Raw genomic sequence first — 16,245 nt, forward strand, 5'->3', positions numbered from 1 at the left:
AGATCATACAATGCTATTTATTGCAGAGAAGTTTCAAGAAACAAATGAATAGAAAGATACCCTAGAAAGGGAACTTTACGATATAAAAGCACAAAAGCGTAAAATGCTTCTGGCCATCTTTCGATGGGATTTCTATAGCGATCCGTGACACTAAAACGTTAACTGCTTTTTTATTGCATTTAGAATCTCTCACTCATCCTGGAGAAGTCAATACCTCACAAATGTCACAAACAATTTTCTTTAAGAGAAGCGATTCCCCTCCTTTTTTGTTGTTTTCGGACAGCTATCCATTTTCAGTTCATTAAATATGCGTGCCTTCTGAACTTCATAAATTATTTAAAGGTGATGTAGCTCGAATGCTTAGGTGGATTAAAGAAATCCACATTGCTGCGAAATATAAATAAGACGAACATAAAAGGAGAAAAGTATAGTTAAAAATATAATAAATAAAAATGAAACATTTGTGGATTTTATAAAAATTTTGCGACAAGTCAACTAATTTTGTAATGTTTCTAGTGTAGTAAAACTATTATTCAGAGATTGTAAGAGAAAAAATTCGATTCTAGTAAAACAATTGATTAGTAAATATATGTCTATGAAGCATGATTTGGGGGAAAACTTCAAAACTTGATAATAATAGCTGATTAGTAAAAATGATTTAGGACCGTTCATCAAATGAAAAACTTCGACTATTCAAAATTGTTTTCAAATACAGTACACAAATTAACGACATATGGAATTTTCTATTGAAAAGGATACAAAAAGTGATAAAGCTTCAAAAATATTTAAACTAGCAGAAGTATTATCAGAATAAATACTATTATGTATGTGTAATAACAGAAGGGAAGTAATATATAATAATATCTCAACTAAGAAAGCATGAAAGCTCTTGCTGAAATTACGACGACAAATGTTAATTTACTACAAAAACAGACTATGGCACTTCCACATTAGTTTAGTCGGATACACTTTAGTAAAATATTGAAATACTAAAATCTGCTGAAGCTATTATTAAATAAAATGTTATAATTTCTCTAATAATTATGAGAGGTACATTAGGTTAATACGTCTTTAAGAAAGGGACATCTACTGAATCATTTATTAAATTTACTGAAAAATTAAACGATGAATTAAAATATTACCAAATTATTAAACTACGTAAATTAATAAACAGAAGCTTATGAGGTAAATATTCTAAGGTATATGTACTTTTAACTACAGTATATAAAGCATCACAGGTACAGCAGCATTACCAAAAAGAAAGCTGACATCCACTTGAGGTTATGTTTAATCTAAAAGATGAACACACGTATTGAAAAATCCTAATTGCGCGTTATAATAAAATCAGAAAAAAGTCGACAGGCGCAAGCTGGGAAAATTTACCAAGTTGTTTAAAAGCTTGCACGAGGCACGTAAAACCCACATTCTTATTTAGACGCAAAAAAGATCTTTTTAGTTAAGTGCTTTGCAAACAGTTGGCTCTAATAAAAATAATACATAGTGTGACGAATAATTCCAATACTATCTGTGATTAAGATATCGTGACCTCAGGTAGCGACATGGAAGTTTTTTTAACCTTTATCATGTTCGAAAAATTCCTTGACGAACCACTATCTCGAAGCTATTAAAATTGTATATGCTATTCAGTTCCACAATTATCTTCCATCATGGTTTCTCTTCCAGCACACTATAATCGATTTTCATATCTATTAATCTTAATCTACTTTCCTTATATGTAAGTTATGTTTTTAACAGAATTTGGTTTTATACTACAGTGTTTAGGTTACAAAATTTCTCTTCTGGATGCGAAGTCTGTATCATGTTTGAAGATAGAATGATGAAAGAACCAGCAGCATAGAAACAGCAAGTTGAACCTCGACCAATTTGTATTGATCTTGTCACAAAAAAGGACCACGATCACACATTCCTTCACCGATGCCATGAAGTGTATAATAGTATATCAAATAAAAAGTTGAAATCTGACTATTTAAATTAAGACCGGCGTAGAAGACATCAAAGATGCAACTTCATCAGCAACTTGATTGCTATAGGAAATGAACAGATCAGCTAAAACTATTTCCCAGTGTTGCTTCTTTGCGTTCGGTAAATCTATTATTTTGATTAATGTGGTAGGCATTGCTTTTGTCGCATTGATATGGGGTAATAAAGAATACCATTTAGAATAAGTAGGATGCATTAAATACAAATGCGGTCCGTAAAATTGTGCCATTTTGTAACTCATGAACAATCAGATTCACTGAAAACTTTCATCAATGCAATCTGCTTCATCCATGTTTTCTCACGCAGTCTCAAACCAAATCATGCAAGGATATCGTGAGGATGCGATGAATAATTCATGGGGGAAAGTTACTTTTATGGCAACGCGAGGCACTTATCCACTTGTCGTAAACGAAAACAAATTACGATATGATCCCGATGCTCACCAGTCCCGTTAATGGAGGATCATCACCATTTAGTCGCAGTGTCTAGATTCTGGGGAATGATATAAGGAATGAAGAAAAACAACGGTAGATAGATGAATATCTTCCGCTCAGTAAAAAAAGCAACCAGGCTTTGCAAAATGATACGAAACAACCGCTCGAGAAGATAATAAAAACTACCTGAAACGATAGACATGATAAGTAGTAAAAATACTTGGGAACAATTTTTTTCTGTACAAGAAAACCAGAGTGAAGCAACACGGCAAAAAGAAACACATTTACATAATGAAAAACTACCGATCAGGCATAATCTAGAGCACTGTTTCCCAGTTTCACAATATTTTCTCCGCAAAAACACTTTTATTATCGCACTGATATACGCAATCGCTCTTTCTCGAAAATTTAACCATATGTACATTTTTTTTTTTCTGAAACTAAAGATTGTACTATTTCCTTATCATGGAATCACTCTTTATTTTCTTTGAAAGAAAACCACTGTAACTTTCATGAATATATTTTTTTGCATCTGCTTCTTAAGGTTCCACATCTCACTTTTCTATTTTTAATATTCCTCTAGCGTTGTGAACTGGGAATTAAGATCATCATTCATTGTCTTCTCTTTTATAAGTTAAAAATGGGAGTGAGATTTTTGAGGAAAAAAAGAGCAGGACTTGCAACTATTTTTTGCCTCTGAAAGGAAATACATTTCGATGAAAGTACATACATTCTTTGGATTAATCTGCAGCGGGTAGGTAAAAGGCAAAAACTGCAAATTTTTTCATTTTTTTGCACTTTTTGTCATCTATTGTACGTTAGGTTTATTGTACAATCTTGATAATTTGGTTTCCGCTGGAAAAAAGAAAAAAAAAGTCTAATTCCAACATTTCCCTATTGTTGGTATTGAATCCAAAACGTGTTTCTTTAGATCTCGAAAACTCATTTTTGCACATACTACCGTTTACCTGCCCACGGCAGTAATGTTGTGAGTATCCGTTTCCTACATCAATTCCTCAAACCCACTTACTTTCAGAAACAGAAGCAACATTTTCGTTTACTAGTTCAAAAATGATGCCTTTCTTATTCTACTAAAAAGATATTTAAAGTGCTAACTAAACCGATAAGGTGAGTTCGGGTAAGTGCGTAGCGTAATCTTCAAAAATCAGTTTCTGAAGGATGGTGCTTCAGTTCGTTGAAAAATCTCGTACATTAACCAAATGTTTAAGGTTAATTTAAAAGTTCTTTCTTAAGGTTTTCAAGCATATAATGTGCCGAATAAACCACAAGCAGAAGTTTTATGCTCTTTTTTAAGGCACTTCTCCTAAAGGTCGCACTTTCCCCACTTGGCGGGGTAAACAAAGACCAACGCCGCTTGGAAGTTATCTTTCAAAATCGATTTCTCTTGCGCCATTCTTTCGAGAACACAGATTCTCGTCATTTTTCAAATTAAATACACAATTGGAATTAAGTGGAAGTTAAAAAAAAAAAAGAAAAATAAAGAGTAGACTGATAAGCAAATTACATGGATCGCACTTGCCCCACAATATGAAACGCACCTACCCCATCTTACTTTAAAGAAAGGAAAAGGGCTTTTAAACAAAGCCTGGTTACCAAAACACGCAATGTATATTAGTAGTAACTTATCAAAATTTACTACTTAGACTAGCCGACTTCAGTTGTTTGATATGACAACAAAATAAATGAAACTCTAACCTTCTCAATCTAAACTTGCGGCTCTGTACAACACATGTAAAATATCACTGATTATATTTTACCTATGCAAGCTAGTGAGAATCTCTACTCAAGGAATTATCACTAGCAGTGGTATACTGATTTTTTTTTTCATTGTTGACATAAGATTCGTTCAAGAAATTCATTTATGTCATTAAGTAAAATGAATTATGATTTTAGTACACCTCTCTAGGCCTCGGTATTATCTAATTCACAGGTTGTGAACTTATCAACTCCGGAATTATAAAAATAGAAATGTTTGGTGGGAAGATTTCCTGCAGTTTGACAAAGGGTTAAATTCAATTATATAGGGGAAGGTTGCCGTCAATGAACCACGTAACACTTTTGATCTTTTTTAGGAAATAGTTCAGACTCTAACTTTATATTGACGATAGGAATAATTACTCGGTATATTTCTCCTTCAATAAAAATATTAGCTTTTATACTAACTGTATTCAATAAAGAATAAAAATTAAAAAGAAATATTTTAGCACTTGGTTCATTCATGGGAACCAGTTGCTGTGAATAAACCATTGAGTTTCCATCGATGGACCACATTCTCAAATAAGAAAATCAAATAATAAAATATAAAGTTATTACAGGAGATAAACAAACACTACAAAAATTGTAAGTTGCTCAAAAAGAGATTTTTTTTTCTTTTAAATTGTTTTTTATCACAGGAGAAACATAAAAAAAACCCAAGACTCACACAACGCAGCTGTTTTCACCACACCTCGCTCACTACTTGATATTTTCTAACATGTGACTTATTCTTCTTAGCTAAAATTTTATAGGGCCTCTTTTGAACAAATGGGAGTCTTGTTTCATCCAAGTTCAAAAAATTTCATTCACAAAGATTTTACTTGACAACAAGGATTTTGCTATAGCACGTTGCATGCCCTCAGTTATCCACTGGCTTTAGTTCATTTATTTTGGTATATTTCTCGAACAACAAACGTACTTGAAATGGTATTAATATTTACATTAACTAATACTGAATCGACTACACAAGTTTTTGAGTTGAAAATATGATAACTGCGGGGAGTTTCCAAAACTTATTTTAAAAATATTTTTCCATAATTATCACATTTATTTCAAAAGATTGATCAATTATTAAAGATAATTGAGCTGAATCTTCAATAATATTTATAAAATTCCAAGAATTAACCACTTTGTTAGCTGGTTCATTCATTGAAACACCTAGTTCTTCAATGATAGCAACTGCGTCATTTTTAATATTCTCATAGTTATCACTGCTTTGACGATTCACGATGAAACTTTAAATATTGGGAATTGTACTTGAAAATGCACTTTTTCAAGTCAATGTTCCCATTTAGTTGTTCAGTAATATTCAAAGCATGTAAAAGCAAAATGTAAATGTCGGTAATTAGTAAGTGAACAGTATAAATCCTATTTGGACGTTTTACAACATGATGTATTGATTCAAGCCCCTTGATAATTGATTCTGCATTGGATTGTATTGAGACAAAAGAATAAACTGAAACTGATTTCGTGAATGAGAAAACTCTGGGGAAAATTTCTTCGAAGTTCAGTCATGGAACCGGTTCACTGACGGCAACCTTCCCCTATGTCTATCGTTTTCAATTTATTTTTGCATTTAATTTTAAATTTTATTTAGCAAGAACAGTGAAGTACCATTATGCGTTTCTCTTTTATACGTTCTTATCAATTATAGGTTTTTCAAATTGGTACTGGCACAGTCTAACGCATATTCGGCACAGTCTAACGCATATTCACGTACACCTATTATACGTTTCTTCATACAGTCCCTTCTCAAACATACAAACGGTGCTTCACTGTAGTTAACTTGTAGTACAGAAGGTAAACAATTTGTGGTAAATAACACACAAGTTAATTGTAAAAATGTATTTATATAGTAAATGAAGTACAGCAGTTAAAATCTAGTCAGTTCCTGTAAAAATAAACTTTTGCAAGAGTGGGAAGTACGTTGAAAACTCTTAACCTTTCATTTTCGGACATTTTCAAATTTTTAAAATTTGTGCTCAACTTTAAACACATACCATTAGGCAATGATCACTCTATAAAAAATGCTTCATTTTAAGTGAGCAACTAGTTAATGCACATCAACTACACGGAAAATTAGGAAATTTCAAAGTCGCAACAGGACTTAATAGAGAAACATTATTTTTAAATTAACAAGGATTCAGAAGTCTCTGAGTTTGAAATCGATCGGTTTTATTGGAAATAAGTAACAATATTTAAACTTCCAATAATTAATTCAAATTATGGATAAAAACGCTTAAATGCCAAACATTTAAGATACGTCATTTAATTTGTCAACCATAATAATTTCATGTTCCATATTCAAGACAGCTACTAATTTGCCAAGATATCGAGCAGGAGAAGCTACTCTTAGAAGTGGAAAAAACTGTTAAAACAGGAAGAAAGGTCTGTTTGAAAGCAAATACACAGCCATTGTTACTTAATCAATTTAATCAAATGTCATACTGGGAACTTGAAAAAGAGTAAAAAATTTTAAGCGAAAGAAATAAATTGTCAAGCAATAAGTTCCTGCCCTTCACAACTATTTCAAACGTTCTGAAATTGCCATCCCACCACTAAAAAAAAAAAAAAAAAAAAAAAAAAAAATGCATAAAATAAAGCTTTGCAACTTATTTTCATACTTTTCATAAATTTGGACAGCATCCATATTTAACCGAGATATTTCAGACAGCAGTGGTGCGGAGAGCCTGATCGATAGTTTGACGTCACAGAAACCTGTTGATATGTTTTCGAAATATTCGTCGTTCTTATGAAAGCGTTTCACTCGGAGCGCGAATTTAAATGTCGCATACATTACCAGCGAATGCCTCAAGAAAAATGCATTGTAAAGAATTAATAAACTCCTCTAAGAAAAACAGTATTTTGGTTTGAAAATGTATTGGTTCTCTTGTTTTTTTAGAAATGAACTGAGTATTTCTCCGCATCAAAAGCGGTTGGATAAAATTGAAGAAAAATGTCGACTATAAAGATTTGAATGCTGTTTCAAATGTTGCTTGTGTACAGAAAAATCATTTCTCATTATTTTAATTAACTACCGACCAAAAAAAAGGCGGAGTGGGGAAGCATTAAGTTTCAGTGGTTTTTCAACTTTTTAACATTTATATAGTAAAATATATAACGAAATAAATTGGACAATTGGAGGACTTTAGCTATGTCTTTGAGTTCTTTCTTCTTGGAAAATTTATCAGTAAGCGAACATTTTCTTCACTTTAAATGCACAAAGATATGCGCAACATTCACTGCTAATTTGTAAATGCACACCTTTGCAGATATTAATATGAAAAGCAGAGAAAGTTTGACTTTCATGGTTGGTAATGGCGTAGCCACCTTTTTCGCTTTTATATCTATTCTATTGTATATATCATTGTGTAGGTTACGTGTCTTGCTTGTTATGATATTCTACACTGCTACGAAGATTTTCATCCAAAGAGTGCTTATTATTATTGTGTTGAAAGTGCTTGTTTTGAGCAATTTCAAACATGGATTCAACACCCAGAAAACAATTATCTATCCATTACAAATCAGGAAAACACTAATCGTACAAAACATGAGATAGCTTCAAAATGTAAAGTATGCTTAGGTGCAGTCGACAAAATTATTCAGCTAAAAACTAAGACTGGTTCAGTTTCACCGTGGCGTGGCGGAAAGGCCAGTGCGGACGGATTTTCTTTTGTTCACATTAATTTGCCCAAGGGTGTAGCTAATGGTTCTTTTGTTATGATATCGAATGTGTGAAAGCTACATTATTTAGTAAGAGTCGTATCAGACAGTAAGTGTCATCAGTTGTTATTTAATGTAATCAACAACTATGATGTATGTGCCACTGGTCAGTTTTTTATTTTTAAGTGCAATCTTTCTATAGGGTTTTTTTCTACGCATTAGAAACATGAGCCTGTTTAGGGACGCTGTAAACCAATTATTACTACGTTTCATTAAATTTCATAATGATGAGATGATAAAGAGGCAAGTCGAAATTTGAATTATAACAATTTTTTACTCAAATAAAGCAACAAAAATTATTAAATAAATAAATAAAAATTCGTTTCAAAAATAATTTTGTGCGTAATATTCCTGCTTCATTTGAAGAAGTTAATAAAATGTTTGTTTGAAATACTTACTGTGGCATAAGACATATTATACGGTAAATTCATTCAATCATTCCTTCACGTTTTGCGTTTCGTTTATTGGTAATACACGCATCACGTACTTTGGTTACAACGTAACGAATTTCCGTTATACTCGGTGTGAGCTATGAATTTTCTATATTTCATTGCATAGTAATCCCTGTTTATATCACTCCTCGATACCTCTATTATTCGGAAAGTATGCCGCGTTTTTCCTACCGAAAAATTAAAGGTAAAATTGTCAAATTAAACCTTTATGCAGTAAAGTAATATTTTCGAGGAAAAGTCTTCTCCTTCTTTGTTTAGTCAATGAACAAAACCTAAATGTTTTGTACTGATCTGTAATTAAATTTTTCTTTTGTGCTAAGAAATCAAAGAAGCTCAAGTATCATCTATGAATGCCAAAAAAAAAAAAAAAAACAATGTGCAACACGAAAGTTACTTTTTAAAAAAAAAAAATCTAGTACCGTTAAGTAGGAAACTTAGGAGGCTTCTAAAAGAAAGAAGGAATGAGTCAACCCGAAACATAAAATTAATAACTCCAAACTTAAAATTCGATCGTAAAAGTGCTTTAAAACGTCAGGAACATCCTATAGTTGTCCACCCAACTGAATAAAAGAAAGGGAACAAGAGTCAGACTGAAGTAAGTCCAAAAATTGCGATTTTCCGTTTATTAGTGCATTGCATGTAGAAATCTATTCTGCATCGAGCCATGTGAACTTAGTTTTTAAAAATAAATCATTTTCAATTTTTTTTACCAAGGTTAAAAGAGCGCGCGTCCCATCTTTTGCATGCAAAAAAAAAAGTTTTTCCTTTCTCCTATAAAATTATTATAATGTGACTTACGTCCTTCTAGCTCTAAGGTACAGAAATAAGAAACGATTCCTTCCTTTCAAAAGCACACCAAAAAGAGAAAAAGGGAAACAAAATAATTTTGACATCTGAAAAAAATTCGACATCTGAAAGCATTTCAGATGTCAAAAGTTTAAAATACGAAAAGAAAAATCGATAATCAATGAGCCGTAATTTCGATGACATCAATTGAAACTCATTTGCGGATGTAGCTGTCTGATATAAGACACTAAACTGAGGTATCTATGATAGCATCTTACCCCGACAAAGAGTTTTTATGCGATATCGCACCGCGTAGTCACGAAAACGTTTTTTATAACATGACGGAAATATGTGGTTTGACCTCGACTGATATACAGTTGAAATAAGGAAATAAATCTTTGAGGTGACCGCAAGAAAGGATTTTTTTTTTTTTTTTTCAATCGTTAGAGACAAACAAATACTTCGGTGCAACTCTCTTTTGATAGTTAATCATTTAAACCTTCAGAAAAGAAATGAGCCGAAATACGATAAACAAGAATAATAATTAAAAGTATCAGAAGCAAAATCAGCGCTACTATTATTGTTCAGTTCAGATTCTTATCGTATATTCAATCGACTTGAAATGCCTGATTTATATTTGACACAATCTACTGTAAATCAACATCAACATTTACATGAACCATTCTAACTAATGTTTCTTTGAAAGAAAATTTCAGAATAGAATTCCAACAAACTATGCTAGTTCAGACAAAAAGGTGAATAAAATAAGAATAATATAAGTAAGAAGATACTATTTATAAAAACTTGATTCCCTTGTGAAAATTTGTTTTATTTTTGATTATGTTGTTTTGTTTACGTTATGCGTTGCATTGGTTACGTTGAATTTTTTCATAGTTAAAGAAAGAACTCAAAAGAGACCATTCTAATGATATATTTAATAACATTTTAAGGGTCATTCTTCATTCATTAACTACGTGAGGGTTCCGAAGGGGAAGGTTGCTAGATCTACATAGAAGGTCTACATGCCCTTACTTGGGGGGGGGGGGGGGTGTCAAACCCATTCTTACGTAATGTTTTCCAAGTCGATATTTTATACTAGAAATCGCGCTGTCAAGTGGTTTGGCAGGGTTATTTCATTTGCGTCATGAAGGTAAAAAACGTATTAGGATGAGCTGTTTTTTACTTGTTTTACAAAGAATGAATAGTGTAAAATATAATACAGGAATCGCACTATGTATGGCATCTTTTATTTTAAAAATAGTATCGCATCATATACAAAAAAAAAATGTCGAAAAAACATTCAGTCCCTTGACAATCGTTAAATCGGTGTTCACTTAGACAACGCGGACCAACCACGACGTCAGCGACAACAATAAAATAACATAACTTATCGGTTGAAAAACAAAAAACTTTGAATTGCGTCAAACTGGGAGTTTTAGTGCAACTGATTCTTTTCTAACAACATTTTGTTTTGAAAAACGATATGGAATCTTACATAAGAATAGGAGTGAGGTGTTTGAAAAATTTTACATACCCTTACATGAGGGTTGGGGATCAAATTTGCCAATATTATCCTTACGTAATTAATGAATGGCCCCTTACTGTAAAGAACTAGATGGTATATTGCATTAAAACTAATTTGGAGGCTACAAAGGATGATGTTTAATTTTACCTATTTTGGTGCAAGTTTCGGCAAACTTGTATTGCTTTTTTCTCCTTGTTCTGAGCAAACCACCAAATGTTTAAGTGTGGCCGTCATTTGCACACGAAACACCAGGCGTGGAACCAACGTGCTCTACTGCCATGCCACATTGCAACGAGAAGGTGGTTAGCGGAGACAAGATTAATTTCAAGCAAATTAGAGGTAATCGTTAAAGCTGTACAGCATCCTAAATGTTGGAGCAATCAACTGCACCATGACCAGCATTTCCGAATTTGAGCTACAGTTTGTGGTGAAAGCAGGATGAACTTGGACTTATCTGAACTTCGGTGGAACAGGAACATTTTAATACGTATTGGTTTACGTTTACCCAATTTCATTAATGTGCTAGCAAATGGCTGATTTTCACCAAACTAAAAGGCGATAAATTTAGTCGATAACCGTCTTTTTCGATCATCGAAACGGTTCTCTCATATGCATACCGGAAGCAGGGGCACTCCGAACTAAAATTTTTGGGAGAGCAGAAATTCTCAATCAGCCAAATGGAGCTCCAAATTTTGTAGACTGATGATAATTGTGCCGAATGGAACTACAAATTTCGCCCAATGATGAAAACTTTGTAGAGTGGAACTCCAAATTTTGCCGAGAAGAACTCCAAATTTTTGCCGAATAGAACTCCAATTTTCGCCGAATGATGATAATTTTGCCGAATCGTCAGATAAAATTTACCGCATAAGGAAATTTTTGGCTTGGCGCCCCTGACTGAAAGTCGTTGAACTGCTTTCATAAAAAATAAAAAAAAAAAAGAGGAAGGAAAAAAAATCCAGACTAGCAGTACATGTTTTGGAATGTTCATATTCTCCTGTGTGTGCCAAAAAAGAATAACTTCGAAACACATCCAATAAACCATGTTGAAGCTCTGGTGAATTCAGTATATCTTGGAGCGAGAAGAGCTACTGTAGTGGATAGGATAGCACGACAACAACAAGCTCCTGCAAATGGTTACATGGGTCATAGTAGTTAGGGTCGCTTTCCCTGACTCAGACGACCCGAGCTTGATCATCGGGATGGGAAAAACCTACCACTTCACACATATTCTATGGCAATTCTAAGACTAAAAGCAAGCAGATGTTGGAGAAAAGTCCATTTGCCAATGTGAGTTATATTCGCCAACGTCCCTCAAATGCACTATTTTAAGAATGTAGTTTTAGTCTTTACCTGAAGTAAGTTAATGGTATTGAGCAACACATTAACTCATTATTTTCTTTTCATGGTCTAAACTACAATCCAGATGTCGAAAATTTTCTGCCACTAAGAATTGAAAGTGATTCTTGATTTCAAAGTAAATATTTCACGCCTTGCTAGATTAATATGCGTTGTCAAAACAGTTTTCAAAAATCCCTTAGAACACAGGTCTTTAAACTAAAGTACGCGAACTAAATGCAGTCACAAAGTTTCTCAATAGTGCACAAATAAACCCAAAGAGACAAAAAAGAAACGTTTTCAATTAAAATTTATTACAACTCAAAATTATTAGCATATTAATAGTTATCTACCATTAATATTTATTTTTCATACAAATTGACTAATAATAATTGTAAGAAATATTACTATCAATTTAATGATGCTTTCTTATAATAACTATTTGTAATTTTAAACTGCATCTCAATAACTTATTTGCCACGCACAACTGAGGAGTAACACAAGCAAAAAGTGCTTGTGAACAATCGTTACAGAATGTATAATTTAAGAAAGCGAAGCACTGAACATGAAATTGCTGTTGAATAAAAAAGTGAACATCTCCAACAGAAAAAATTTAACCGTCAGCGCGTAATCTACCGTTATACTACAATGGGAGTTACACGCGCAAAACTAATGAAAATATTTTAATTTCCAAACATTTGTGAAATCATCCAGCATGGAATCCGTAGAAAAATACTGCCTTGTTGGACTCAAAAGGCACAGATATGCTTGAATTTTCATAAACATTCCAGCCTGTGATGCAAGTGGCACCAAAAAGGGAAAGAATCCGAAGGTTCAGTTGAAAAGCATCATGTAAATTTCTTGAAAATATCACCTCAAAATCCAGACTCAACACGATAGAAATATGTCTGTATCTTAATTCCAATATTTGTTTTCGCATAGGAAATTGACTCGGAAAACAAGAAACCTCCCACTGAGACACCTGCGACGGGGGAATGAGGTGACAAGTTGGGAACATCCAAGACGAAATACGAGACACCTGACTCAAGAGACTCGGAATATTTCAGGCTGCGTTTTGCACCATGAAAACCAAGACCAGAAGGAATGTAGATTATTAAGAATTCAACAGGAAAGTCGGAATGAATCTTTTGGGAGGAGGCATATTTTAACTAGGCAGTCACATAAAAAGAATTCCACTACTGTCACTTAAGATGTTTTATGTTAAAATAAAGAACATCAGCAAGCAGTTGAATTTCGTATTGATAAACGCCAGTTTCGCTAAAAGATAAATTTCGGTACTTCTTGATGCATAATTTAAACAAAAACAAGCACGCTAAGAAGTCTACAGTAAAAACTTTTTTTTTTAAAGTGGATGGGATCGTCAAGTAAGATTTTACATCTAACTATAAGTCAGCCATACAAAGAGCATTCATGTTTAGAAATATATGACTATATCTAAACATGAATATGCTCTTTTAAGATTCATTAAAGTCATCCAATGACAAAGAGATATAATAAGGAGACGAAAATGTATTTGAGAAGAAGTTAAAACAAAGCCTTTAAGCTCAATGGAAAAAAAACTACTATTTCACGTCAAACTTATTTACATAAGAAGTTTGAAGCACGTTCCAATATTTTTTCCCACAATAGGATTTGTGGGAAACTATGTTAATTATGTTTATCTCCAAAAAAAAAAGAAAAAAAAAGAAAACATTTCTTTAGAGAAACCGTGTTGATCAAGAAAAAGGAGAAAAGCTGTTTTTACTGCTTACAAATTTAGTTATACAATTTTGATTAATGATATTTCATTTGATACAGGGGCGCAGCGAGGTTTGGGAGTGGTAACGGGATTCCATTTTGTTTGCAGCTACATTGCCAACTATAGTATGGCAATATCCTAAGGTTGGCTGGACTGTAAGGTCAGACTTATGACCAATCCTCCTGCCAGGATAAAAATTCTGGAAGCGTCAATGAAAGATCTAACACGGATACAGTTCTTACACTTTATCCTTCATTTTTATGAAAAGTACAGTCAATTGACTATCCCGCTATCGAACAAGGAGCCGAAATGTTGAAAAAAATACTCTTGAAAACCACAAGAATTTGATAAAAAATAAAACTAACTTTCTATTGAAGTCGAAGTTTTTAATAATTGCATTATACGAGTATTTGTTCAAGGAAAATCTTCTAGCATTTCTTCTTCATGGCGACTTTACAATGCCCCAGTCAGCATCTGAAGTCGCGTCGTAAGCTGGGGCGCATATAAACAGCCTTTACTCAGCTAGAGACCTTGTAATAGTTTTGGGATTCCTGATTGGCAAGTCAAAGTAAATGCGTCAGCAATGCTTTTTTCCCATCCAGCGCATAGAAGCAAAAATTGTTACTCAGAAGATCTAAAGCAGTAAGGTAAGTAAAGTAAAGGATGTTTATATGTAGCCGGGCCTAGATTTGCACCTATACGCAGAGAAAGAATCAGTCATTACATAGTACATTTAAGGCTTTTATACAATTAAGGCTCCTTTATTTTTAGCCACAAATAATCCAAAGTTGCCAATTATTTCACCACCAAAGTATTTTTCCAAATAAGAAATAAAAATAAAACCAAAAAGGTTCGATTCAGCTTTAAATTTAGAAGCCTATACAAGAAAAGCTCGTTTTAATTTTAACCCTGAAAATGAACACTTAACAATTCGAATTAAAGAGCAAAAAACGTGACCTTCATTTTATACATAACCAACAGCAAAGAAAATTCTTTTAAAATTTCTTCGCAGATAATTGAATTTCATGGACATCAAAATGCATGTTTTAAAAATACATTTTTGACATTTTTTTCTTGTACAAATATTACTTTTACCAGCTAATTACATAAAAGAAAGTTCACCGTAGTGATCTCTCTCAAGAATTTTTTTTTCCCCTTTTCACCAACGTATTTTAGTGCAATTTAAATCCTTGTCAGAATCAAAATCAGAAAAATTTTAAAAGATTTATTGGATTTTGGGAAATACTAGACAATACATTAAAACATTCGCCGAAACACAGGAACTTATTACGCCTACGTGAAGTTAAAAAAAAGAAAATAACAAATTAAAGGAATTAGGGCATTTCAGGGAGATTGATTTCATGTACTTTTGCGAAGGATTCGTTGGTACAATCACGAATGGTGGTTTCAATTGCTGAGATAATCGTGAAGCGTCCGTTTTCTCAATCGCAAACTTCATAACAAGTTCATTTTAGGGATCAAAAAAGGCTCCTGCTACAGCAGTGCATTTAGTTTCGCATTTATAGTTATTTATTTTTGAAAGCGAAATCACATAAAAAGAAGTTTGACATAAAACATGTTAGAATTTTGATCTGAACAAGATTTTACAAACAAAGATTCTCTTTCCCGCGCTATGAGTGACTAATGAAGTCTCTTGGTAATACTTATAAAGTTTGGAAGGGAAAAAACTAAATATTTCTAAAATTACTTGAAAAACATATTAATTTCTTGAAGATGGGTAGGACGAGGATGACTAATCAGACGGGGGAAAAAACTCTTTTTAGAGTGAACTAAGAAAACAGACGTGTGACAAGCAAAAAGGCGTAAACAGAGAACAGGAAGTTAGATTAATGGATTTAAAAAGACAAATAAAGATTTCAAAAAGGAAATTTTGAACAGAAAGAACCAGTGAACACCCACTCTTTTATGCGTAGCAAAACATTTGCACTTCGACCTTAAACTAAACCAAGACGATTACAACTAGAATATTAATTTGAAAATGTTATTTCAAGCTATTTTATCAGTGATGTACACTGTATTTATAGTCAAACCGCAGTAACTCTGCAAAGTCAAATATTTCTTTCAGCGGTTTCTGGCAAGAGTATAAAAATTTCCTACGCATAAAAATCACACACTAATATATTTTGGAAATGAAATTGCTCAGTATGATTGACGATGTCATTAAAAATACTACATAGCTTTGTCTAAAAGGATGTTTACACCTTTTTTTACTAGAAATATGGTTTCTGAACCACCTTGGCGCACATTATTTACAGAATTGCGAATGTATTAGACGAAATTTTTATAAAACGGAAGTCGACGACTGTTTGGGTTTTTTTTTTTTAAAAAAATCTTGCTTGAAATGGCAAGTTCAACTCTAACAGAATGTCATGCTTTAAGAATTAACACGTTTTGAAAAAAAAAATCATTTTTTACGACACTTTACTTTGC

At 32.8% G+C, this 16,245-nt stretch overlaps 1 protein-coding gene across 1 annotated transcript in view; it reads right to left on the minus strand.

Moving 5' to 3' along the window:
• LOC129231881 (EGFR adapter protein-like) overlaps window positions 1–16,245 on the minus strand; it is a 223,973-nt gene that overhangs the window by 87,839 nt on the left and 119,889 nt on the right. The window lies entirely within an intron of this gene.

The sequence above is a fragment of the Uloborus diversus genome, chromosome 10, assembly GCF_026930045.1.
Source record: "Uloborus diversus isolate 005 chromosome 10, Udiv.v.3.1, whole genome shotgun sequence".
NCBI classification, from domain to species: Eukaryota; Metazoa; Arthropoda; class Arachnida; order Araneae; family Uloboridae; genus Uloborus; species Uloborus diversus.